The sequence below is a fragment of the Anguilla rostrata genome, chromosome 3, assembly GCF_018555375.3.
Source record: "Anguilla rostrata isolate EN2019 chromosome 3, ASM1855537v3, whole genome shotgun sequence".
NCBI classification, from domain to species: domain Eukaryota; kingdom Metazoa; phylum Chordata; class Actinopteri; order Anguilliformes; family Anguillidae; genus Anguilla; species Anguilla rostrata.
The window spans coordinates 26,281,105-26,307,335 of NC_057935.1; the positions used below are offsets into that span (position 1 = coordinate 26,281,105).

At 38.5% G+C, this 26,231-nt stretch overlaps 1 protein-coding gene across 1 annotated transcript in view; it reads left to right on the forward strand.

Annotated features, from left to right (window-relative positions):
- The window catches only part of LOC135250566 (gamma-aminobutyric acid receptor subunit gamma-3), a 181,669-nt gene that overhangs the window by 131,658 nt on the left and 23,780 nt on the right, over window positions 1-26,231 (forward strand). The window lies entirely within an intron of this gene.

The window sequence follows — 26,231 nt, forward strand, 5'->3', positions numbered from 1 at the left end:
CCAAAAGCAACTGGTGTCAAAGGACATACCAGAAGGTATATCAAGGGGGGATTTTAGGGGCAGTTTTAGTATTTACTGGAAATGGCGGACATACTATAAACAACTATTAGGTGATCGTTTTTAATACATTGGAGTGTTTTGATTGAGCTTGTTTCTGTGGTCACTTATCTTAAGGTAATGTTCTCATTAGCAAGAATAACAGGTCATAGTCATGTAAAAGGTGCTGTTGCATTTTTAGTTTTTTGGGAATGGGCCACATTGGGGGGATTTGAGGATATGGCAGTTGACAGCTTCACACATTTTTAACCTTACTTTTTGGTCATGATACAAATCTTCAAACCCCTGATGGAAATTTCTTTCCTCTGCTAACACCACATATTTCCATTCAATTCAGAGATGTAATTAAACCTAAGAATCAGGTTGTCCGAAATTACAATTGCAAAGAGCAAGTCTGTTTTCAAGTATTTAAATGACATATTTTTCCTTGCCATCTATGACCATCTCCATCCCACTTAGTACAACCAGTACATACTTGTTCCTGGTTGTTGAGTATTATAAACAAACACACACACACATAAACACACACACACTTGTATACATGCAGGCATGTATGCACACAAACACATGCAGACACAAACGTGTGTATGCACACACATTTACATACACACATGTGTACACACAAGTATGCGCAATGCGCACACATGCACAAAAACATGTTAATTGTATTGGTCTTGAAGATGGAGGGGTCGGGCTGATTTCAGAGATGACGGCAAAATTGGGAAAAAACAAATCACTTTAAAAATCAAATCTCTTCTGCACAGAGCTAGGGGCTTAAAGGGGCAGGTCTTCACTGCTTATTTCCATTTAAAATGGAACAGGTCTGGCAGGGCTATTTTCTGAATGCGGAAGAGGACCTCCTTTATGCTTTCAGGGAAAGAGGCAGTTTTAGAAAAAGTGGCTTTTCAGGCTACAAAGTACCTAGCTGTCAGCTCTCCCACTGACACCTCTGAGACCCTGGAGCTCAGCTTGAAAGACATGAACCTCCCCATACAACCCCTTTTACTGAGTAAGTCAGTGGAAGAAAATTATGTTTTAAATGCACAAAAAAACTTTTGTACTTTGTTTTTTTTTTGTCTGTAGTACAATGTGTGGCATATGGGTGCAGGCCAGAGCCATTGTACACCCCATATAATATATAAAGTAGCAAGCTGTGAAGAGCATTAGGAAATACACTAAGTTGTGCAAACTTTCATCCTCTTGCTTTTACTGGGCCTTTAGAATCCAAAAATGCTTGTAATTTAACCACATATTGTCCTTGGCCAAATTCTAAATTGACTACCACAATTTGCGTTTCCTGTCTTCAGATTGAGGAACCAGATGCTATATATATATAGGTCCCAAGATGTGTGATGCCCATGTATGTGACGCTTACTTAGTGGGGTAGTTTGGGGAATGGAGAAAACTAATGATACAATGATGTTCATGCTCTGTGAAGAACTCTCATAATTTGGGGATTATCCTAGAGGAACTCCTGGGCATTTGTGTTACAAATGAAATTGAAAAAAAGGTAAACTATTTCTTCTTTGTAATCATAGTCCTTCATCTTCAGATCCTGAATCCCAGTGTGAAATCTTGTCAGGTCAGAGTCTCACAAGTATAGCAAATGAGGACATCTGCTATCAACTTTTTGTGTCTCCACTTTCTGTACTATGCATTCACATTTTTGTTGGAATTGGACATTTTTTGTATGATTAGAATTTTTGTTCTCCCAAATAAAAGGTCTTAAGTAACTGATTACAATAGCACTTTTGATTTTGCTCAACTTTCAAGGTTCAAGGTTCTGTGGATTACAAATTTAAGATCATTTATTCTCCTATTCAGATAACAATAATAGGTCCATTAAAATGTTTTCTGAATTATATACACTACCGGTCAAAAGTTTTAGAACACCCCCATTTTTCCAGTTTTATTGAAATTTCAGTTCAAGTCCAGTGAATGACCTGAAATGGTACAAAGGTAAGTGGTGAATTGCCAGAGGTTAAAAAAAAGTTTAGGTTGCCAAAAATTGAAAAATAATGAAGATTTCAGAGTTATAAAAATGCCTTTTTCAGGGAACAAGTAATGGGTTGACAACTTACAGCTTTTCTGCAGCAATGGAAGTAAATTAAGCTTTGAAAGTTGATGCAAACAATTCCTACAGGTGTCCCAACTTTTGTTGACTACTTACACAGCCTCTGTCTGTATAAAATAAGTATTAATTGGACAATATTGCACTGCAGGAAGTAGTATATTGCTATGATAATGGCGAGAAAAAGGCTATTAACAAAGGAAGACAGACAGACCATTATAACCTTAAAAGTGTAGGTCTTTCCTTTAGTGAAATTGGAAAAAAAAGCCAAGGTGTCCATGAGTACAGTTTCCCACACCATCGAAAGGCACTGTAAAACTGACATGAAGAGGTCCGACAGACCCAAAGCCACAACAGAATCAGAAGACAAGTTTCTGAGAGTCAACAGCTTGTGTGATAGGCGGCTCACAGGACAACAGCTTCAAACACAACTTAACAGTGGTCCAAGTAAGCAAGTCTCAGTTTTATTTTTTTTATTTAACCTTTGTTTACCCAGGGTAGGTTTGCTGAGCACTGATGCTATTTTGCAGCAACGCCCTGCTTCACACTCATGCACATTCACACCTGGGAGCTGCCCAGTACAACCACAATCCTCTATTGTTGGCCACTGTGAAGCTCCACTGGAGGGAGAGAACATTTTTTTGCCAATTAAATCAGGGGATGATTAGGTGGCAAGTTTTTGCGAGAGCCAGATCAGGGATTTTAGCCAGGACACTGGGGAACCCCCTACTCTTTGCAATGAGTGTCATGGGATCTTTAATGACCACAGTGAGTCAGGACCTCGGTTTAACGTCTCATCCAAAAGACAGCATCTCCTACAGCACAGTGTCCCCATCACTGCACTGGGGCATTGGGGTTTATTTGACCAGAGGGAAGATTGCCCCCTGCTGGCCCACCAACACCACTTTCAACAATTTCAACAGGAAGAGAGGACTTCAAGCTGCAGGTTTGACAGGTCGAATGGCAGTATGAAAGCCATTGCTAAAATGGCTAAATGAGAAAAAGAGGCTTGCCTGGGCCATGAAGCACCGGCAGTGGACTACTGAAGACTGTAAGAAGGACCGATGAATCAAAATTTGAAATCTTTGGTTAATCACGCAGGGTTATTGTACTCCGTCAAGTCGGTGAAAGGATGGTTCCTCAGTATGTGACACCAACTGTCAAACATGGAGGAGGTGATGGTCTGGGGCTCTTTTGCTGGATCCAGAGTTGGCGACTTGTACAGAGTGACCGGCACCCTAAACCAAAAGGGTTACCATGCAATACACTTTGGTCAACGCCTAGTTGGTCAGGGGTTGATCCTACACCAAGATAATGATCCAGAACATACCTCCAGGCTATGTCAAAAATATCTTAGAAGAAATAAACAAGACAGTAGGCTTCAAATCATGAAATGGCCAGCACAGTCTCTGGCCTTATACCCCATCGAACTGGTTTGGGTTGAACTGGACAGAAGGGTGAAAGCAAAGCAACCTACATTTGTGGCAACTTCTGCAACAGTGTTGGGAAGATCTTTTCAAACAATATTTGATTTCCATTGAAGAACGGATGCCACAAGTGTGTTCAGCTGTTATATCTGCAAAAGGTGGTTACTTTGATTAGTAAAAAAAAATTGAATAAATTGTGTTAAACAGAACGATTCCATGATTTTTTTTATTCTCCAATTGTTTATTTGTCCTATGCTTTAATTTCAGAGTACATTGAGTCAACTGCATAAATTTCTATAAAAACTAGAAAAATTGAGGTATTTTGACCGGTAGTGTATATACTCCGCTCAGATACAAAATTAAATCATATCAATAACAATCAAGTATGATAATACTTTCATGTAACCAATATTTAAAAAAAATGTTTGTGGGATAAAAATAAGGCAGATGCTATTAGCACCCAGGTGTCAGTAGCCAACAATGCTATTTGCACCCGGGCACACATTACATACTGTATGTGTATATGTACTGTATGGATATTTTAGAAACAGCATCAGAGTCCTGATCTGCTGCACCGTGTAAACAACAAAGGTGAGGGGGTGTTTCCATGAGGCCGGACCAAGTCTGACAGTCTCTGCCACCCAGTAGCGGGCATCAGGGACCGCCACATGGACTCACATTAACTCCGATCCCGAGTCGTAGCGTGCTGTGCTTCAGAACAGGGACTTACAAACTTGTTACCATAACCTGTAAGTGGCTAGAGCCACAGCTTGTTGGGCTTTGTGGAGCCGGGGGACGGGGGGTGAGGGGCCCGGGTGTAAATAGCCGAATAGCTGCCGTGTGACTATTCTCACCCGGATGCAAATAGACACTCCGTAAAAATAAACAGGGCATGGATTTTATAAAACTTTATAAAATCAAATTACTGCTGGTGTATATGACATTTTACCCAAGTTCTGAAGCATCACCAATATGGTTTTGCCATGGCAAATGCATGCTCTCTCACAAGTGTACATTGCGGTACACAATTTGTCCTGTTTCTCATGAATTGTAGCATGTCTTGGCAGAATGAACTTTACATTGTTGATATGACTCCAACTGCAACTGAATGGCTTTCGATAATTAATTTATCATAATCATACTGTAATTAGCATTGATTGGCTATTGAATATAGCTTTGTTTCATACATTGTCATATTGTCATCAACAGGACGTTAGCTAATAGTTTTTATGGAGTAAACACATATTGTCATCAAAAGGTCTTTTTCACATAGTTTCAATGGTCTTCACACTCCCAAGTCAGGTATATCCAGTGTCTTGATAATTCAGACTTTTTCCTCCAAATTTTTAACAATGGGCGATTTTTAAAAGTCACATATTTAAGAAAAGTCACATTTGGAGTGACACATATATATAATGAGTTGTTTGATATTCTTCCTAGTCTCATGGAGAGTGCATCACTCTGACAGCCTTTATGCAAACCCATAATTATGTGCAGGTGCACGTTGTTGTATTTTTGAAAATAATTGTTCACCGAGAGTGCTAAAGAGAAGACATTAATTAATGTGAAAAAGACGGCAGTTATGTAGTTTGTGATGTAGTTTAGAAACAACATGATCTTACAGCTTGAGACAACGGTCTTGTGGTTTTCTGATAAATGTAACAGAATTATTTGGAAGTGCTTGTGATGCCTGATACCAGATTTAATATAGGACCATAGGTTGTGTACAGACTATTGCTTATCCCTTTAGGGAAGGGAGTTTAAAATGAAAACTGTACAAATGTTTTTCATCTCCTTACAGAGGAAGTTTAATTTATATTGACAAATGCATGGATGTTGTACATCAAAACTATACATTTTTATATCTACACTAGACTTGATGTCTCACAATTCACACTAATTTGGGTCAAATTGACCTCGTTATTAAAAGAGGAGTGACACTTTTGAAATATGTATTTCATAACCAGTGACTAAACCAGAGTAAATTTGGATCTTGTTTTCTTGTTATCTGTATTTGGTTTATTTATTTTTGACTATATGGTTTCTTGGAATCTACAGTATAGATAAAACATAATTCAGAATATCAAAACAATAAATATAAATAATCTACTGCATGAAAACCTTGTTTCACTTTAATGTTTCACAGAAAAACATAATGATTATGTCCCCCATGCTTTATGGTGGATTTTTTTTCCAAATAAATACCATCTTCACTGAAATGAATGCCAGTTTAATTGTGAAATGTTGTCTAGCAGAGGTAAGTGGTAAGTCTTGACCACATATATTGTTTATATTGCTTATAATTGCGATGAAGATTATATACAGTTACATGCAAAAGTACTGGGACAGTGACAGTGGTCTGTTGTTTTGGCACTGCAATCCAGCACATTGGGTGTGAAATAAAACTATAAAATATGTCTTTAAAATGCAGTCAACTTTCATTTGAGGGACAGGTTTCACCTTATCCTCATATTCATTGTTTTATTATAAATCTAATGTTCTAGAGTACAGTGCCAATACAACAAAATAGTATCACTGTCAAAATATACAATCCTAATAATGTCCTGGGTACATCTGACCCAGACTGACAGTTTCACAGTGAGAAGAACACAATGGTTAGACAAAAATGCTGACAGCTTAGATAAGGTATACAGTAACTACAGTCCATGTCCATATCAAAAATAATTGTATTTTTACATGAGTTATAGTCTGAGGTTCCCTTTAGCACCCCCAATTGATATTTACTTTTTGAAACTGTGGCCAAGTGTATCTGAGAGTAGGTCATTGTGGCTGTGTAAAAAAGTGCTCAGAGCTACAGTATGCATATCTCATGAGAGTAGGCTCTCAATATTTGTTTCCCCAAAACGCCGAAAGATGTGCTGCGCCCATTCTAGTGTTACAATCAATATGAGGAAGTCATATTACTGCCCGGAACAATATCTGGCCAATAACGGCATGCACCGTTTGTCATAAGGGGCAAGTGTCACGACCATGGTGCCACAGACAGTGCGTCAAATGGGAAATTATGCCTTGTTCGATCACGTCAAGACCAAGTGATCTCGGCTCTGTCACTGGCTCGTGACGGAATGATACTAGAATACACACTGACAATATGGCTGTATAGACCAGGTCGGGAGGAGAGGCAGTGACATGTTACTGGCTGGCTGGAAGATTGAGCTCTTGAAAGGGCAGGGACAGATTGTTAAGAACATGGCTTGGAATGAGTCATCAATCTCTGATTCACCCATCACATGGCACTCGGCCTTTCACCAGTAGGTACTGGTGGTGACAGGCTTAAAAATAAACACAAATTGTACACGTGAGCAAGGGTGGCAGGTTGGCATATTTCTGAATTGTCCTTTATAAATAGCTTCAAACGATAATGGATGAACCAATTTGGGGCTTGTTGTAACAGCCATCTGCATGGAATCGGAGTTTCTATGTGAGTCTTGGTTAGCATAGTTTACTTACATCGGTGCTTTAGTGGTGTTGCATAAACGCTCACTGATCTGGGAATATCGTAAGCCAGGTCTTACACCATTGTTCATATAGGTAATGCACCAACGTTGCTCTGGATAACAACATCTATTAAATGAATTTAAACTAATTTTTAATATGTAGTTTTTAGATGATCAGCTTTGAGAAACAGACAATATAATTTGTGTGACCATTGGAGTGTATCTGTTTATTCTCTATCCCCCTCCCTGCCCCACAAACATCAAGGTAACCATCCTTGGGCAAGTAGGGTCACCACAGAGATTTCTAACTGGGATGTCTGGGACAGTTTTCTCTCCCTGAAAGTTTTATGGCTTTATTGCCCTCTGGAGGAAACTCAAACAGTGAGATACCTGTGTGGCCATATGCCACACAAAGAAAGTTCCTTGTGATCTGAAATTTGAATGCAATTTGTGATATTTAATTGGAATCACTGAGGGAAAATATTAATGTCTGTATATATAAGGATTATTAAGACCTAACCATTGGAATCTATATTTTCAGGGCATTCCAGTTAAAAGTGGAAAATAACATTGTATGATTGTTTTCATAACATGAAAATAGTTTACCTGTAGATAAATAGTACAACTGGCTGTCTTTGGCAATTGTTTGTCTACAGACCTCTTTGTTAGAAACAGTATTGTATTAGACATTACTGTAATGTAATGTAAAATAGTAGTTAACTTCCATTGGTTTTTAAAAAGATACTCAAAAGCTGTGGTGGTTTACCTCACGTTGTCTCTTTGGAAAGACTAAGACAATGAATCTTTTGACAATAATATCATAGGGCTTTGCCCTGCTTCCAATAACAGAAGTCTACTTTAATACGCAAGTTTATCAGTTTTTAGATTAGACAGTCCCTGTCTGCAACCACACCCCCACATATCATACCTCACTAAATCAATGCAGCCAAGTTGAGGCCCTCTCTCTCAATCATACCCTTGTAAAACCACTTCAAAATACAAACTTTTCTTTAGTGAGTTAGTCAGGAAGTCAGGAGGAAGAAAGTAGTTCTTAGGGAGCTTAACATCAGCTGGAACATCTGTCGTGGTGGACATTCTGGGGTGGATATCTGCTGTTTGTCATCTGAGAATCTGAAATTTGCATCTGGGCCTGGTGTTGTGTGGTGATTGGTGCTTGCAGGATCTGACATTTTTATCTTCAGCGCACCTGGCATTTTTACATTTTCATCCCTAGCTTTTTGGAATATTTGGCTGTCTTTTGTTTTTGCACTTTGAACTTGGTTTTCTATGGGACTATTCTTTCTTTCACCCATTTCCTGTGTGACTGTGTCCATGTTGGTAACATTTGCAATTTTTTTACGTCGTTGAACCTCGTCCTAAGTTTGGACGTGCATATTTTTTGTAACTTTTTGAATCTGGTTGTGAGTTGTACATTTCATACAGGTTGATCCAACAGATTGCTCTGCCCATCAATTAATTCAGTGATTTAATTAATAATTCATATCTTTGATAATAATTAACAAATTAAATTGACTAAATTTATTTTACATGTTGGATAAGTGAGGGTTTTAACTGTTGATACACTTGTGTTTGGTATTCAGAGTGCCGGAAGTCAAACGAGGGGCTTAACTGTGTAAAACTGTTGGATTCAGAACTTAAACATATTTCACATAATCCTCACTTCCCTGACAGTAATATAATGAATTCATCCCTCCCCCAGAATATTATCAGAAACTGATTTTGTAATAGCTGAGTTCTTGTGTTTGTAGTCTGTATCGGTTCGGGGGGATCCCCTTCAGAAGTGGCTTGAGACTGGAACATGAGCTCTGCAGATTGGAGCAGCCATTATTCCAAATCATTTGAATCCAGCACAATTCTGCTGAAATAAGACTGTTCAATGTGCCCCACTGTTACAACCGCTCTTCTCCAACCCCTTTTCCCAAGGTACATTTACCAAGGGTTACTATGTGTGTGTTTTAGGCATCCTAAGCCTGTTTTAATTATGAGAAGAAAATGAGCTGGATTATATTTAAAAAATTGAGATACATCTATGTTTTAATTGAAGAAAAAGGCCACCGTGTTTTCAGTAAGCTTGTTTTTGTCCTTGATAATGTCCCTGCTTATAATGCCTCTGTGCCTGAATCTGAGTGAATGTGCCTCTTCACTTAAACAGAGCCGTTTGTGAATGCAAAAAAAAATCTTACTCTTGACAGGGCAAGTGTAAGGGACATCTGTAAATAATTTAGCTTAGCATCTTGCTAACAACAGGATATTTAAGGTATTGAGAGACAACTAGTTAAACTACAAAAAACACAAACAATTCCCTTATTTTTAGATTAATTTCAACAAAATTAGTGGAATTTGTTAAACCTGCACTACTGCCATACTTGTTTGAGAACAAGTATGTAGGTGGCAGGAGGAGGGAAGGCTGACTTTTACATTACATAGAAAAATTTGAAAAAAATCTAAATGTAGATAAACGGTCTCCAAAGGTATTTAGAAAATAATTATAAAATGGTGCTGCTTTTTTAAATGAAAAATAGATTATATTCAATCAGTAATATTTTTTTTCAACCTGGATAGGATCAACTCATCATCATCTCTTTTGTGATTGAAAAACGGGGCAGTTGTTGTATGATTAAAATTTTTCATCAAAGATACAGAGTTCCATAATATTTGGGACAAACAGTTTTTTTTTTTTTTTTTGATTATATTCCCCAGAAGTGACAATTGATTGTCTTCATATTTTTTTTCAAGTTTTTAACCCAATTATAACCATGCAATTGTAATAAACACTATTGGATTATTGTGACCTATTCGGCAGACAAGGACAGGGTAGGCGTGTATCCTGCGCTCATTAACATTCATATCCGTAAATCACATCATATGTTAGCTATTCTTCATCGCTAGCTTGATTTGAGCCAGTTAGAGCAGTGATCTTAAACTACCAGACAAAATTAAACAAAGCAACATAAACTAGGCTTTACCATTGTATAGTTAACCTGAAGATCATTCAGTGTCTAATAACACTGTAACACTGAGCTACTGTACACTAACAAACTCAACTCATTACACCCGAATAAAAAAGCTGTTGATTCCACATGTCTACACTTGAAAGCTATTTAATTGTCGCGAGCTAACGACCTACTAATCCACTGAAGTCCCAGGTCAAAATGGGCCCCGCAAATACGGTACAAGTTATTGTAATATTGCAGTGCCTGTGGGCTCCAGAAATAAAACCCAATTCTTGTAGGTCTCTTCATTTTTTGTGAAAAGAAAAATGTATATTGCTTTCTCTGCATACAGAGAGGGGGGGAATGCTTAGGAATTTTCAACTTAGCTTTTAACAGGTCCTTTGGAATTACTGAGTCCACCAGTGTTCTCTTTCTTCTTAATGATGTCACAGACAGTTGATTTTGGTAGGCTTAAGGTTTGGGTTATATCTCAGCTTTTTTCTTATTTCTCAGCCAGCATAACTCTGGTCCTCATGTTGACAAACACCAATAACAGATAACAATAGCAGTTGAACACAGCTGACTTATCTGAAACACCTGTGAAGCAATTTGTCCCAAACATTATGGTGCCCTGAAATGGGGGTTATGTATAGAAAGTGCTGTAATTTCTACATGGAGACACCAAAATGTATAAAAATACCCTTCAATAAAAGCTGAGAACATGCATTTTAGCTACATTTGAATGAATTGATTACAAATCTAAAATAGTGGAGTACAGAGCCAAAGCAAGAAAACTATGTCTTTGTCCAAAACATTATGGAGCCCATTGTACATAGAGCCCATTTTAAGGCAACAACCAGCCTAGACTTTGACAGGAGTACAACTCGGCTAAGATAGTTTGCTAGACTTATAGTCCTCTCGAATTATTAGCACCTTCAATTAATATAAGCAAAAAATGTTGGATATAATTATTTTCATTGTTTATCAAATGTGTTCTATGCTCAGCAATATGAAAAAAAAATTATATAGTTTTATTACCATTGCTCAGAACAACAACAACCAAACCAGGTCAAAACCTAGTATATGGCTGGACCGGCGACCAATAGTGTAACTTCATAACTCAGCCAACCGATGGTGTAACTTCATCACTCAGTCAGTCACAGACATTCCCGTTTGTAGGGCTGGACCCGCTATTGCGGTACAGCCAAAAGTAATTTTATTCTGAAAAAGATGTGTGCCACAATTATTAGCACCCCTGCATTTAGTAACCTACTGTGTGTGCCTGCCCTTTCCTAAGATAACAGCACTGAATCTTTTCTTATAATGCTTGAGGGAGAACACATAAAGGGATCTGAGACCATTCCTGAATACAGAATCTCTTGTGATCCTTCACAGTCTGTGGTTCTTACTTATGGACTCTCCTCTTCAGCTCACCCCACAGGTTTGATGGGATGTGATGGGCATTGCAAAAGCTCAGTTATGTGGTCAGTGAACCATTTCAAGTGGATGTGGATGCATGCTTTGGATAAGTGTCCTGCTGGAAGATCCACTAAGGTTTAGCCTCCTGGTAAAGGCAGGCAGATTTTGATCTAAATCTCCTGGTATCTGTCCATGATGCCATGCCTCAAAACAATTTTCCCAGGGCATTTGAAAGTTAAACAGCCCCACTACATCACAGATCCACCTGCACCATACTTCACAGTGGAGATTAGGTTATTTTCTGCATGACCATGCTTCTTTTCACTCCAGCCTCTGGTGTTTGTTGCCAAAAAGCTTTTTTTGTCTCATATGGCCATAGAACTTGGTTCCATGGACATTTAGCCAACTTCAGGTGTTTACGTTTGTGGTTTGATGACAGTAGAGGCTTTCTTCTGGCAAGTCTTCCAAATTTCTTGTTGGCCTGGAGGTGGCATCTAATTGTAGTTTTGGAGACTTGGTGAAACCCAGGATGCAACCAACTTATGCAATTCTTCAACTGGGAAGCAGTTTATTTAGATAGAACTGTATGTTTTAACAATTTCAAACAGTGTATCATGTGACCAAATTGACTGAAAATTCCACCGTAAAAAAATGAATGCAATTGTACACGAACCGTACATTTGACATTTATTATGCCAAGTGAAGTTGTTGCAAAATATTGCATTAATTGTCAGACTATTTATAAATGCCATCTATCCACAATTCATGCCAGAACTGTAGGTATCAATTTAGCTAAAATCAATAAAAATGAAAAGATTGTTCAAGTTGCATTTGTTGTCATTCTTATTGTCAGTACAAATGGGTGTAAGAAAAAGAACAAAATACAGTACCACAGGGACCACAATGCAGTATAAGAACAGCCATAAACAATAGAAAATAGAAAAACAGAAATTAAAATTATTAAAAATAAAAAAAGAAATGAACAATAAATGCAAAGTATGCTTTTTTCCTGGTTCTGGGATTTATATCAGAGTCAAATTGGACAGCATATGATCCATGAAAACCATACATTGGCTTTTGAATAGGCTGTGATCATGCGTGTATTGCAAGGGAAAGCCTCAAAATTAGTAATTGATTGGTGGAAATTGCACACCAGACGGACCGGAAAATTGTGATGAGCTGCACCAAAATTGCAGTGTGCTTCTTGATTTTGACTGATACAGCCCCAGCAACGACTCTCCTCCCACTTTGGTGCACAACAAGTCAGGAAATTACCAAACAGCTCAGGCACAGTGTGTTTTTTGACTCTGAGGAAGATGTCTATAGACATTGAAATGTCAATCCTACCCTGTTCAGTGTAATGGCTCACAACATGTCATGTTTCGGCCGAAAAATAGAGCCCTTTGTGTCAAATATCAAACTCCTTGTATTGCATCTACAGTGTGCTGATCCTCTTTGAATTGACCAAAAGTAAAACTTAGAGATTTCCCAGTACTTTAGAGCTGATGTGAAAAGGAATTGTGCCCATAAAAGTGTTGTATGGGCTTGTGTGTTGTATATGCAGGGACTGAACACTTCAAATCAAACCCTCACTAACAAATAAAGTCAGACATTGCAGATGATAATTTATATCTGGCAATACCCACACAGACACAAATTAGCTGATGAACAGAGCAATGCAGTGTGTACACGGGGAATTAATCTGTTAGCTGCCAGAAACACAACCTCGTATCTGGAAATAACCTCAACACTGAACACAGAGCAAATGGCAAATATTGATTTGATCCAATAATACAAAAGATTTAATAACAAATGCTCTAGAAGTTTAGTTGACAAGAGCTATACCCAAAGATTTTTTTTTGGAAAAATTTCATTCAGCACTGCTTCGGACCTACCCATTTTGTTTACCAAAAAGTTCTTTTATTGCTATCGCTGTTATGCATCTAATTTGTGGAATGTCATACCTGAACAGAAGAGAGAGGGGCCACACATTGTAAACTTTTTTAAATCATTTAAAAACACCATTTCATTATTTTTTAAAAATAATTTGCTTTTACTAATTTATCCCACGGCGCGCAGGAACTGGCGCTGTGGGCTATGCATGGCAAATTGTGTCACTCACTCACTCACTCATGGACGACCTTTCAGGGACGTTTTGTGGGACACATGTGCAGGTGACGCTTCGTTTAGTAGGACACATTCGCAGGTGGTACGGCACAACATTTTTAAGCACAGCTTTATTGCCTAACGTTACTTTAGTTAACCTCAACATGTTCGCGTTTCGCCTACTTTAGCTAACCTAGTTAGCACATACGGATGCTATCCTGCGCCCATGAGAAGAAGCTAAGGACATACAGCTACAACCGCTGATACAGATGTATGGACACACGGATGACAACAAATAACGTTACAGAAGTGAGGACGTGCCATACCTAGCTAGCTATATAGTTCGCCAAGTTGCACCATGGGTCTGGCCGGTTTCGTGCTTGTTAGTTTCTGTGTTACTTGTTTATATTTTTATTTTATCTTTTTTTATTCACAGTATACACTGCAAGGGCTGAACTTACATGATAATATTATTTTAGTCACATCAGAAATAAGCTTTGTTTCCTTTTCTAACAACACATCAGAATAAGTATATTACAATAAAGCCATGTTGTAACAACAAGTTTATTTTGTTCCAATAAACTGGTGCATTCAGAGCAGCTGTTGCTAGACTAATTTATCAGTCACTGCAGGTAGTGTGTACTGCGGGGAATCCCTAACCACAGGGACTGTGAAGATACACTATGATCAATTGAATGAGAATGAACTAAAACAGGTATTAATTTATCTACGAAAAGCTTAAATCTTAAATAGAAATATGACCAAATATAGAATGGTTGAATATTCTGTTCTCATCATGACTTATCCTTATGTCATTATGTTAGAAACATTAAACTTTAAACATGCAACTTGAGCTTTTTAATTGATCAATGCATTCGGTGTCATACATGCCAATTTCTATTCTTTCTTATGCTCAATGCATGTACAACAGCAGTGCAACTTGGGATATGTTGTGCAATTGTGAGATGTCGGAACAGTCAGTGAGGCGATATGAATTTCACGTGTGCAGGTGTGAAGTGTATTGACCTGTGAGAACGAATTCAGAGTTGGCACTCTGTGTTTCAATATGTAAGAGTCTGCAATTAAACTAGTGTCATTAATGGATTCTGTAAGACAAATACTGCACACTGTTAGTTGAAATGTCGGAAAGAAAGAATGTAGGTTTACCCATTCCAGAGAAACGGAAAACTGTTGCATCCATTGGCATGTCAAACAATGCATTAAAGCACTTTTTTTCTGTATACAAATAGGCTTTGTTATTCACTCCATTGGAAACTCACTCCCCTTGAAAACTTGCTGAATGTTGACAGGCTACAACATATGAGTTATCAAAGAGGAAGTGTATATATATATATATATATATATATATACACCTGTACAGCTGGCTGACATTGTTACAAAGTAAAAATAGGATATTTATCTTAGGCCTATGATTTTATTTTTTCCTTTGCCAAAGAACATGTCAAATGAACAGGCCTGTTTTCACAAAAGAAAAATAAAAACAGATGAAGAGTGCCTGCTTAGCTTTGACCCAGTTTATGGGTGCCAGAGAGATGAGGCGTTTTGATTCAGTGCCCATCCTTCCTCTCTGCAGGAAAAATTACAAACATAGTCTGCAGGCAGGCCTTGTTCTGGAATGGGTCCTCCTTTCCCTCCCTTAGCTCACAGAGATTAGTGACCGGGCCTTTCTCAGACTGAACTTTCTGAGAGAGAAAGAAATTTGAACTTCGGTATACATTTTATTTATTGCTATTCATTCATTGATCCAAGTCAAGTATTTTTTTCAAACCAGTGCAAGATCCACCCAGTACTTTCAGAAATACTTTTTCTTTACTAATTTCTTTTCATTTGTTTATTTCACCCGCTAAACTGTACATGGTCTTAGTCGCACTATGTCACTACTTTAAAAAACTAGCGAAGGCTCACCATCAGGCAAAGCGATACAAAATCCAGACCGGAATTCAATCTCTTGTTTGAATTGTCTCTTTGTGCTTCTTCACACAGTAAAATGTCCAGTGTTAATTCAACACTAATAGCATCAATTCGACTATTTTCAAATAATACTTGGTCCCACTCTGCAATGTTGAATTAACACTGTTAGAGAAGAATTAAGACTGGACATTTTCCCATGATTTACACATATTGGGGATTTTAGCGATTGTCAAGAGTTATAAAAGCAATTACGTTGTCAGAAAGTTATACATGAACTTGTTTGCAAGTCATACTTTAAAGACAAATGTAGACTGTATCCAGGCCAAATTTAAACAGGACCCTATGGCCCTTCAGGGCATTTTTTTTTTTTTTTTTTTTTTAAGTAATTTTTTCAGTCATAACAAATTCCGCTCCCTTCACCCTTCCCTTTGCTACCATTATTTTGATTGTGCTTTTACATATGTATTGTCTCTCTCGTCTTACTCATAAATTCCACTGGGAATGCACAGCATTGGTTGTTTGTGTGAGCAGGGACCACAAACAAATCGATTGCATTTCCTGCAGTTGTCTTCAGCCTTATTCTGACTGGATCTGCTGACCTGGCACAGCGTTTTTCTGCCCAGGAGTGATGGGTGTGCGAGGTGATGCTGCGACCTTGGCTGCTCTGGTGGCTGCTGTTTCTTCAACTTCATGGAATTTTAAGGCGGCTCACATGCCAGGTCCATGACAAAGTCATTCATCAGTAATTGCAGTGCTTCCTCTGGTCCCATTTGCTTGCAAAATGTTGCCATCCTGTAGTCTATACAGAGTTTATCCGAAGTTGCCATTTCAGTGAAAAACTGAAAGCATGTTGGAGGCATTATTTCCACAGAGTTATAAACCCATCATTTCTATGAATATAATGCCTACAATTATTGATCCCCATACTGAAGTAAATTACAAAAGTAAATCATCTTCATAACATGATTGCAGTGAATTCATTTAGTGTGATTATATGAGCAAAATTAGTTTCGATAGCACTTCAACTAGCAATTCTTACCAAAGTGTTGGCCATTTAGTTGCTGGAGGAAAGCGCAACCCATTCACACCTGGATATCAGCACCTGTTACCTATTGTCTGGCAAAGGGGTACTGTGAAGAAAATGGCACAAAATTCCTGTATTTCTTTAATGAGCTGATTTGTTAGAACTTATTTTAAGCCCAGCTATTTAGGAAAAGTTGTGGAAGGAGGAAGGTATTGCCTTTGCGATGTTGGAGTAATTTGCATTTTAAAGTCAAAACGCCCAATGGCTCAGTAATCACAGAGGACCTGGAAGGCCAAGAAGACCTCTACAGTTGATAACTGAAGAATTCTCACCATAATGGAGGAAAAAACCCAAACAAGGCATAGGCCAAACCTTAGCCTTTCTAAAATCAACTGTTTAGAACATCATTAAGAAGACAGAGAGCACTGCTGAGCTCAGTAATCACAAAGGACCGGGAAGGCCAAGGAAGACCACTACAGTTGATAACTGAATAATTCTCATCATAATGAAGAAAAAACCCAGACAATTGTCCAACAGATCAGAAATCCTCTTCAGGATGCAGGTGTGGATGTGTCAGTGCCTACTGTCCACAGAAAACTTCACGAACGGAACTACACTGCAAGATGCACACCACTAGTTGACCACAAAAAAACGACAGCCAGGTTATAGTTTGTTAGAAAGTACCTAATAGAGCCCTGAAATGCGGGGGTATGAATAAAAGTGTTGTAAAGTCGTTGAAACCAAAATGTAGAAAAAAATCCTTTAATAAAAGCTGAGAATATGCATTACAACCTACAACCATGTGAACTACTCAAAATTGTGGAGAACGGGGCTAAATCAAGAAAAAATACACTGCATGACCAGAAGTCTGGACACCTGGCATCCAACATCTCATCCAAAATCATGGGAATTAATATGGAGTTAGTCAAACATGTGCTGCTATAACAACCTCCACTCTTCTGGGAAGGATTTATACTAGATGTTGGAGCACTGCTGCCAGGGGCATTTCTAGGATTCAAAGACATCAGGGGCTTAGCCCCAAGGGGAGTTTTAGTTTGGCATGACCACGCACAAACTTTTTTAGGGCCCATTTATTATGTTATTAAACATATAAACATTACTATAGATTTAAAAAATAATAGTAACAGTGCTATACTAATCTGGCTAGTATAGGGATATAATGTTGAATGAATGTAATATTTATGTGGCTATATTGAAAAGCAGAATGAAGACAGCTAGCTGTAGTTACATAATTAATGTAACTGGTTATGTTACAGTAGAGAAACAGGCTAACAGAGTAAATAGCTACGTAAATAGCTCAACAACCTTAAAAATCTGCGGATATCCATCGTTTCAAACAGTTCACTGACACTAACATTACCGAACAAGAAATATTCAGAGTCGTCTACAGAACTCTGCGTAGTGCGTAGTCTGCATACATTTGTCAGACAAGCGGAACTGTCAGTCTGTCACTCAGAACTCTGTGACTGAACTTTACTGTACAAGTGCTAGTCATCGAAGTGTCAAGTTTTTTGCACCTACTGCCCTCTATGTTAGGTTATTATGCTCAACGAAGGGGGTGATTTGTTTACATTAGGGCTCCTTAATGGAATGATATTGCGCTGTATCTCTTATTTGGTGTCAAAAAATTTTTATTTATTTTTTGGTCAAAGAGTGTGGGTGGACGAAAAACATCCTGAGGCTTTCCACTGAACCCACCTAGACGCTACGTGATTGTGCAGAGTTGCTTCATTCAACCAGAAGTCTTATGAGGTTGGGCACTGATTAGGTGATTAGATCTGGCTCTTGATTGGCTTTCCAACTGATCCCAAAGATGTTGGATTGGGTTGAGTTCAGGGCTTTGTGCAGGCCAGTCAAGTTCTTCTTCTATGGTTCTTTAAAAACCTATTTCCATTTGGATCTTACTGTGTGCCTGGGGGCATTGTCAAGCATTGTGAAACAGGAAAGGGCCTTCCCCAGACTGTTGGGGAATCACAGAATTGTCTAGAATGTAGCATTAAGATTTGCCTTCACTGGAACTAAGGGGCCTAGCTCAAGCCATGAACAACAGCCTCAGACTAAGGGTTGTCCAGAGGTGCGTTCAAGTTCAGCGAACAGAGGCGAATGTTCATGGCGAACATGTTTTCTTCGAACAGTTAAATTTGAACGGCTTTTTACGAACATTCCAAATTGTTTTCATTAAACATAAACAGACATGGCGACGAGAGCGTTTGTACTCACAGCTGCTTCTGTGATCATCGACGATTTTCTGGATGATCATATTTTGGATGTAGTCCTGCTAGTACATAACGTGCTGCAACCTAACTTAACGTTAGTTGCACGTGAAAGGGCTTCCCGTAGAGTCGAGGGTTATGTGACCGAAGTCGTGCCTATTTACGATGACTTTACCTTTCGGTCACACTTCGGCATGCAGAGGACTACAGTTGAGGTATAGCAAACTATTTTCCTTTAATTTGTCACCCGTCTGTATATTGAATGGGGCAGTTTGAAGTGGGGCAATTAGTCTGTGTGGGGTAATTATATAATTATAATGAGTGGGTAGTTATATTGGGTTTATTAGTGCATTTTGGGCAGTTATTGTGAGTGGGGTATAGCTATAGCGGGTTATTAGTGAGTGTGGGGCAGTAATAGTTGGTGGAGTAGTTACTGAGTCTGGAGTAGCCATAGTGGGGTAGTTGGTGAGTGTGGGGTAGTTTTAGAGGTTAGTTGGTTAGCTGTCGTGGGATAGTTAATAATCTGGGGTAGTTATGATGAGTAAGGCATCTGTAGTAGGGCAATGAGTGAGTGTGTAGTAGTTATGGTAAGTGCAGTGAGTGGGCAGTTGTAGTTTGTAGCCAGTTTCATATAAGACAAATCAGCATTCAGTCTCCCTTCTTCATTCATTTTAGAAACTGTACCAGGAACTCAGGCCACACCTAGCCCACTACACTGAGCCGACAGTTGAAGTTCGAATATTGTCAACGTTGTGGCTTCTGGCAAACAAGGAGTGCTTTCGGGGGGTGGCTGATTGCTTCGGGGTCAGCAAAGGCAGTTTGCACAACTACTTTATTCAAGTAGTGGATGCCATGATTGCACTGATGCCAGGATACATCTGTTGGCCATCACCTGACCAGTACCCTCCTCTAGCAGAGAGGTTTGAAAGAAAGGCTGGCTTCCCAGGAGTGGTTGGATGTATAGATGGCACTCACATTCCAATCAAAGGGTCATCACAATACCGGGATGCATATATTAATAGGAAGGGCCAGGCCAGTTTCCAGCTTCAGGCCGTGTGTGATAACCACTTGCAGTTCACACACATTTTCACAAGCAACGCCAGGTCTATACATGATGCACCGAAACAGCGACATCAAACAACTGCTGCACTCCAACTCTCTCCCCGAAAGATTCCACCTTTTGGGTGATTCGGCGTACCCATTAAGTAGCAACATGCTTGTCCATTATAGAGACAATGGGCACCTCACAGAGCTTCAGAAGCGCTTTAACCATATGCACAGCTCAACCAGGGTCCATATTGAGCGTGCCTTTGGGCTCCTTAAGTGCAAGTGGAGGAGACTGCACTACCTCGATATGGCCCTACTTGAGAAAATTCCTAGTGTTGTAACGAGTACCTGTGTACTGCACAATTTTGTGCTTATCAATGTGGGACTCAACGAAGATGCTGACCCTACAGCAGAGGAGAATGCTGTCCATACAACAGATGTCATTGTTGCAGCAGACAACACAAGGGGGCACAGAGGAGAGCAGCAGATCAGAAGAGGGAAGATATTGCTAGAAATTTATAATTAGACCAAATCTTAAAATTCAAATAATAAAAAAACCTTTGGGTTAAGTAATTTTTTTATTTTATTTTTAGTAAAAGAAAAATATTTTAAATGTTTTTTTTTTCAACCTGAATCTCCATGGTCTTGCCCCCCCCCCACCCCCCCTTTGCCAAGTAGCATTGTACCCCTCCAACCTCAGGATCTGGGCCACCATCTCCCAGGCCTGTCTTCGTTTAATCACTGGGCTTTCAAATTTTTCTTTTAGAGAGCGCCATGTCTCAATTAGTAGCAATACTGCTGCATGGGGCCAGTTAAATCCACCTGCAACATATAACATAAGGCAACTAACAAAAGTATGTTAACGCTAGTATTTCTTGATGTAATTGTGTCACCGTGTTAACACACTTCCACGCTTGCGGGTCAGGCACTTTTCACGGTAAGAAGAAAATTTAGGATAGCGCTTCCGATATTGCTTGTGTCGAAAGTGCTGCGACGGAAACAACGATAGATTTACCCAGTAGCCACAAAATATAAACAAGACATTGTTCACGGTAGGGGAAAAAAATTGTGAGAAGTTAATCAAGTAACAGTCTAACGTTAGTTAACGTTAGCTAGCGATATCAATACTTATTGTAACATTGATGATTTAAGTTGGGTAACATTATCTTAACTTAGCTAACCTTAGCTAGTTAATGATAGGTAACGTTAACGTTGTTGGATACTGTATTGATAAGTTAGCTAACGTTAACTTACTGAGAGCATTTGAAGTGTCCACACTCACTCCCTCTTGAAAAGGGTCTTGTTGCAGAGTCGTTTCATTGCCTCCTACAGAAAAAGGCATTAACGTTAGTTTTACGGTCTACTCGTTAGTTACATTAAATAGCTAGCTAGCGAACAATAATAACAATGGCTAGGGTTAGCAATATAACATTGAAAAAACTGATCACACTTACCGGCATCTTCAACTTAAATCCCCATCTGGGAACACATTTCCCACAGTCCAGCGTCCATTTTTGTTCGCCGCAAACTACCTTTTCCGTCTGTTCGCTTATGTTTGCAAACGAACACAAAGCTAACGTAAAAAAGTTTGAAATAGTTTGCAAACGTTCAGCTTGTTCGCTGAACTTGAACGCACCTCTGATACCTTTGGTCATATAGTGTATGTCTTTGTCCCACAACATGTTTAAGCAGACCTATGCACGCATGCAAGTCATTATCATCCTGTGCCTTCCATTTCTTCTTGAAACACATAGCTTCCCTCCAGGTTGGTCATGCCCAATGCAATGTTCTGTCTTGGCTGGGGTATGAAGACTTCAGGTGCTGATTGCATGTCATGGGTTCAAGTGCCTGCAAATCTTGCAGGCTCTGGAATCATTTTGATTACATTAGAAGCTGACATTCTGCCTTGAATTTGATGTGGCAATGCAGACCATTCCTTATTAAAATATTCATTTCACCTCTTTTCTTGAGGATGGCGACTGTGTCCCATTTTGTTCATCTGATGAAGGGAGGCATGTAGCCGATTCCTGCTCCTCTTCTGAATTATCAATTCACAATCTGAATCACCAGCAATATTGTCCTGTCCTTGAAATATACTTTGTCTCTGAAACTTCCTCCTCCTTTGTGTTACTAACACAGCCTAAATCATGTGATAAAACTTTATTGACTGTCAATCCCCTGGAGCTAATTTTTTTGTATATTTGTGGCAGCTTTGATAGTGAGAAGGCTTGGTAAAGCTCTTATTCACATTCAGATATTTATAAAAGTGCAATACATGAGTCAAAATATGAATAAAGTAATGATAATGAAGATGCACAATTGACAAGTTTATTTTGCATCAGTGAATATATCTGCATACATAAAAGGTTGCGGGTCTATCTTTACATAGAAAGTGTGCACACAGATTCTACAACACATTTCATATACTGTACATTCATTATCCCAAAAGAGTAAGTCATAACATTTCACAAAGAACAACAAAAGTTGATCCAGCATTTCAGGGACCTTAAACACTCCAAAAACTGTTGGTTCTTTTCTAGTCTTATAGATTTGCTACAGTTCTGCTGGTAAACTTTCATTTTTAAATATAAATATTTTGTAATACAAGGATGGATCAGCACCAGTGAATGCCAATCATGATTCAAAAACATAGCTGCAACCAGTAATGTCACAGGCTAAGCACCAAGGGTGAGCCAAGGAGCAAACACTGCAATTTGTATATTTCTGAGATTTCTGCAAAAATATAAAGAAAATTGTGCAACAATAGCTTCCTTCATACCACATTTGTGTTTCTGGGGTTGCACTACATGCTGCAATGGAGAGGACGACAAGCAGAGTGTGCAAGGTCCAGCTGTTTGTTCCTCCCGGCCTGGCACAAGGTCCTAACAGTTCTAGATCACCAGCCAATTTGCCCCTCTAGAGCAAATGTGCACCTTTGAGTTGTTGATGTTTATTCCACTGCCTGCTGCTGCTCATCCTTGCCTTTCTGCCACAAGTGGTCATGTAATGTGAAGTTCAAGTAAAGCATGCTACTCCTAAATTAAAAATATAGACTTTGAATTATAAATTATGACTGATATGTTCCGTGGGTTCAAACAATAGTTCTGTATCCTGCATGTCTTTGTGCATGCACTGTAGATCTAGCCTCCTTTTCGTCCAGTTTGCGTGACTATTGGGAATAATTCCCTTCTGCAGGTTGCTTTAAGATAGAGATGCTGTGTTAGTGGTACTATGTGTAATTTATTCAATAAAGATTTGACACACTTATAATCATGACCATAATATGAACCACTGCCAAACAAAGCTGGCCTGATGGGAATAGTTTTTATGATATAGCCCTTATGGATGGTATATCTCTTCATGTTTACAAAAGGGTCTTTTTAGGGCCAACTATCACCTACCCTCAGAGTGAGAAGGGAAAGAAGCTTTATGAGTGACTAATAAAAAGCAGGCTGTCTATCTAAATTGAGCTCGATCAGAAGAGTGATTGTTGTTCAGCCATAATTTAGTGTAGCAATTTGTACTTTGTCATGGACCGAAAGCCTAATCCAAACATCATCCAAACCAACTTTGGTGTGTATTGGAAGTAATGGTTCATCTGCAATGAGTATCTGAAAAGAGCAATTTTGAAGTGATGCTGTAACCCCACCTAGGGGTTTTAAGTCAGCTGACTTAAAAGCTAAACTAAATTAGCTCAACCATTTATAAAGGATAGAAAAGATTCATGTTGTACTGACAGTAGTGTTGAGGAAATATTTTCTTCAAAATAACATAGGACAGTTTTACTTGTTTGTTTCAACAAAGATATTCTGAGCCAAATGACCCATTTGCCTTAAAGCATTGCTTTAAAAAATTCTAGCAGCAGCAGAATAAATTCAACAGTGGCACATTTATGTAGGAAAAACACTGAACTAGACTAACTTTGGTTTCTCTGGTGCAGTCCTGTCCTGACAACCAGAGAACTAATTTTGAATTACTTCTAATTGTTAAAATTTTTTTAGATTACTCTAGCCCTGAACCCCTTCCAGGGACACATGTGTTACCTTGTGAGAAGCTTAAGAACTATAGTTATGTTCTGCCAAAATTAATAAGAAAATAAGTTCTACTGTAAGTCTTTTCACAGCATGATGCTTTTTTGCATCCATAAAAAATTAGATTAATATGTCCATTGTATATGGTTTGAGTTGCAGGTAAGGGAATGTGACTTGGGGTCTGTGTGTATTAGTACCATATAATAAGTGTTCACCAATGTTAAACTTTCTACGGATAGTCTTTAATAAACTTTTTAAATAAAATAACACCTTCATAAGCACTGCATAGGGTTATTAGATCCCCCTGCACATTCATGAATGATTGTAGGCATAACAGCCATTTTTGAGTGCTTATAAAGAGGCAGATGTGGAACTGATGTGGAAAGCAACAATACCATGATATACCAAGAGTCACACATCATACTGTATGTTCTATTTATGGCCATGAACATAATGGTTTATGAATGTCTATGTAGTGCTTACGATAGAGTTTTTTTTTAGTTGTTATGAATGACTATTCATAGAAGGTGTTACCATTTTATTGATATTAACAGCATGTCTTCCCTAGCTAGCTAGGAAGGTCAGTTTGATTGACTTATGGTTTTATTACATTTTCTTAAATAATGTAATGACAAAAATAACCCAAAGTGGTGCTAATTGTATTGTATAAAAACTAGAAGGAACTATTTTTCCTGATAGAATCATTGTTTTCATAGAATTAACGACCAGTTTTTTGCATAACAGCAGTCAAAATGGAACTATCAACGAGAGTTTTGCTTGACAACGGTAAATCAATATGCCTAAAGAAAATGACAAATTCAGCTGATCAAGTCAATAAAAATCAATAAAGATAAAAGTAACTAGTATATAGTCATCCTTGGTAACCACTGAATAAGAGGAATAAACCACTCCGGGCTGTCCCGTTATTGAAAAATAATGTACTTCGCATCGGCCTCATCACCACCCCTGTTGTATATTATTTTCCAATAACGGGACAGGCCATCATGTTTTATTCCTTAGCTATTTTTACTAAATGAGAAGAATATGCCCTCATAACACTGTTTAAACCGTTCAAATTATTAGCAATGTTGTCAATAATGTCATTAAAAGCATCCCTGTGACATTATTTTTCAATAATCTTTGCACTTCTTTCCTGTTTCTGTTTCATTGCTGTTCACAGCAGGCATTAGTATGCTATACACTCGGCTAGTTGTTCCTCTTTCAGTAGGCAATTTTACAAGTTTTTGTATAAATTGAATCTTTCCGTACATTTCTTTCATTTGAGTCTTTCAGTAAGTTCAACACATTCAGTTCATTTAGTTTCTTTGATTCTTTCGAACTGTCAGTAGTTGAACGAATTGAATGAAACAAACGAAAGACGAGTCTGATGCACTTGTGCTCCAGCACAGTACTAGCCTACCTACACAAGCAATTTCATTCGGTATCATTCATTTACTGACTTAAATAGTATTTGAAATGCCTACAGTGCAAATATGAAAAATCCTGCCATGCCTGACGCTTACACTTTCATGATTTAGTGTGTTGTCATCAGTGGTGTGTCGTGAATGATTTGTACTTTTTGAACAAATTGTTTTGGTGAATGAATCGTACAGACTCACCTCCCTGTAAAGATTTGTTCATTTGGATCAGCTCTCAGTAAGCTGACAACTTACCATTTGCTGAAGCTGAAGCTACCCTAACTATTTTCATCATTGGGATATGTGTACTAGCAATTACCCAATGACAGCATCGATCCGCTTGAGTGGGGTGTGCTCTCTGAGCCCCTCCCGTCTATGTGATCAAAAGCAACATCCCTGAACTGAAAGCAGCGGCATCGTTCAATACGTGAAGGGACTGGTTCTAAAGTGAGCTAGCTACACTGTTACTGGATCCCTACTGTTCTCCCTCACCCAAACATCTTTGTATTGCAGTGACAAGCACTTACCTGTGTAAAATGGAAGCAATTAGCTTACAACTTAACCGAGCTCTTTGACTGCATGATATAATGTAGACTAAATAAACCGTGAATGAAAGAGTATGTTTTCAGTAGGCATTTCCCATCAGATTCTATATCAATAAAACTACACATTCATTAGAAATTGTCCCACACTGCTAAATAGTGTGCTCTTATCATAAAATATCCTATGATTATATTGTTATAATCAGTAACTTGCGTAACCTAAGACTAAATGCTGCGCAAACATTTGTGAAAAGCCTAACTATGGTGTATGCTATGTAGAAATTAACCTTATCATGTTATCAAAATGTAAGCAACTGACATATGCCTATGGGAATTTTTTTTTTGTATTTGCATCGTAGGCATTGCAAATACTATTAAATAAACAACAAGCAATCACTCATGTACTACTGTGCTGGAGCGGAAGCCCATCCGACCGGTCTTTCGTTTGTTTTCTTCAATTCGTTCAAAGTTTGAGAAACTTAAATGAACAACATGTACTGAATGTACTGAT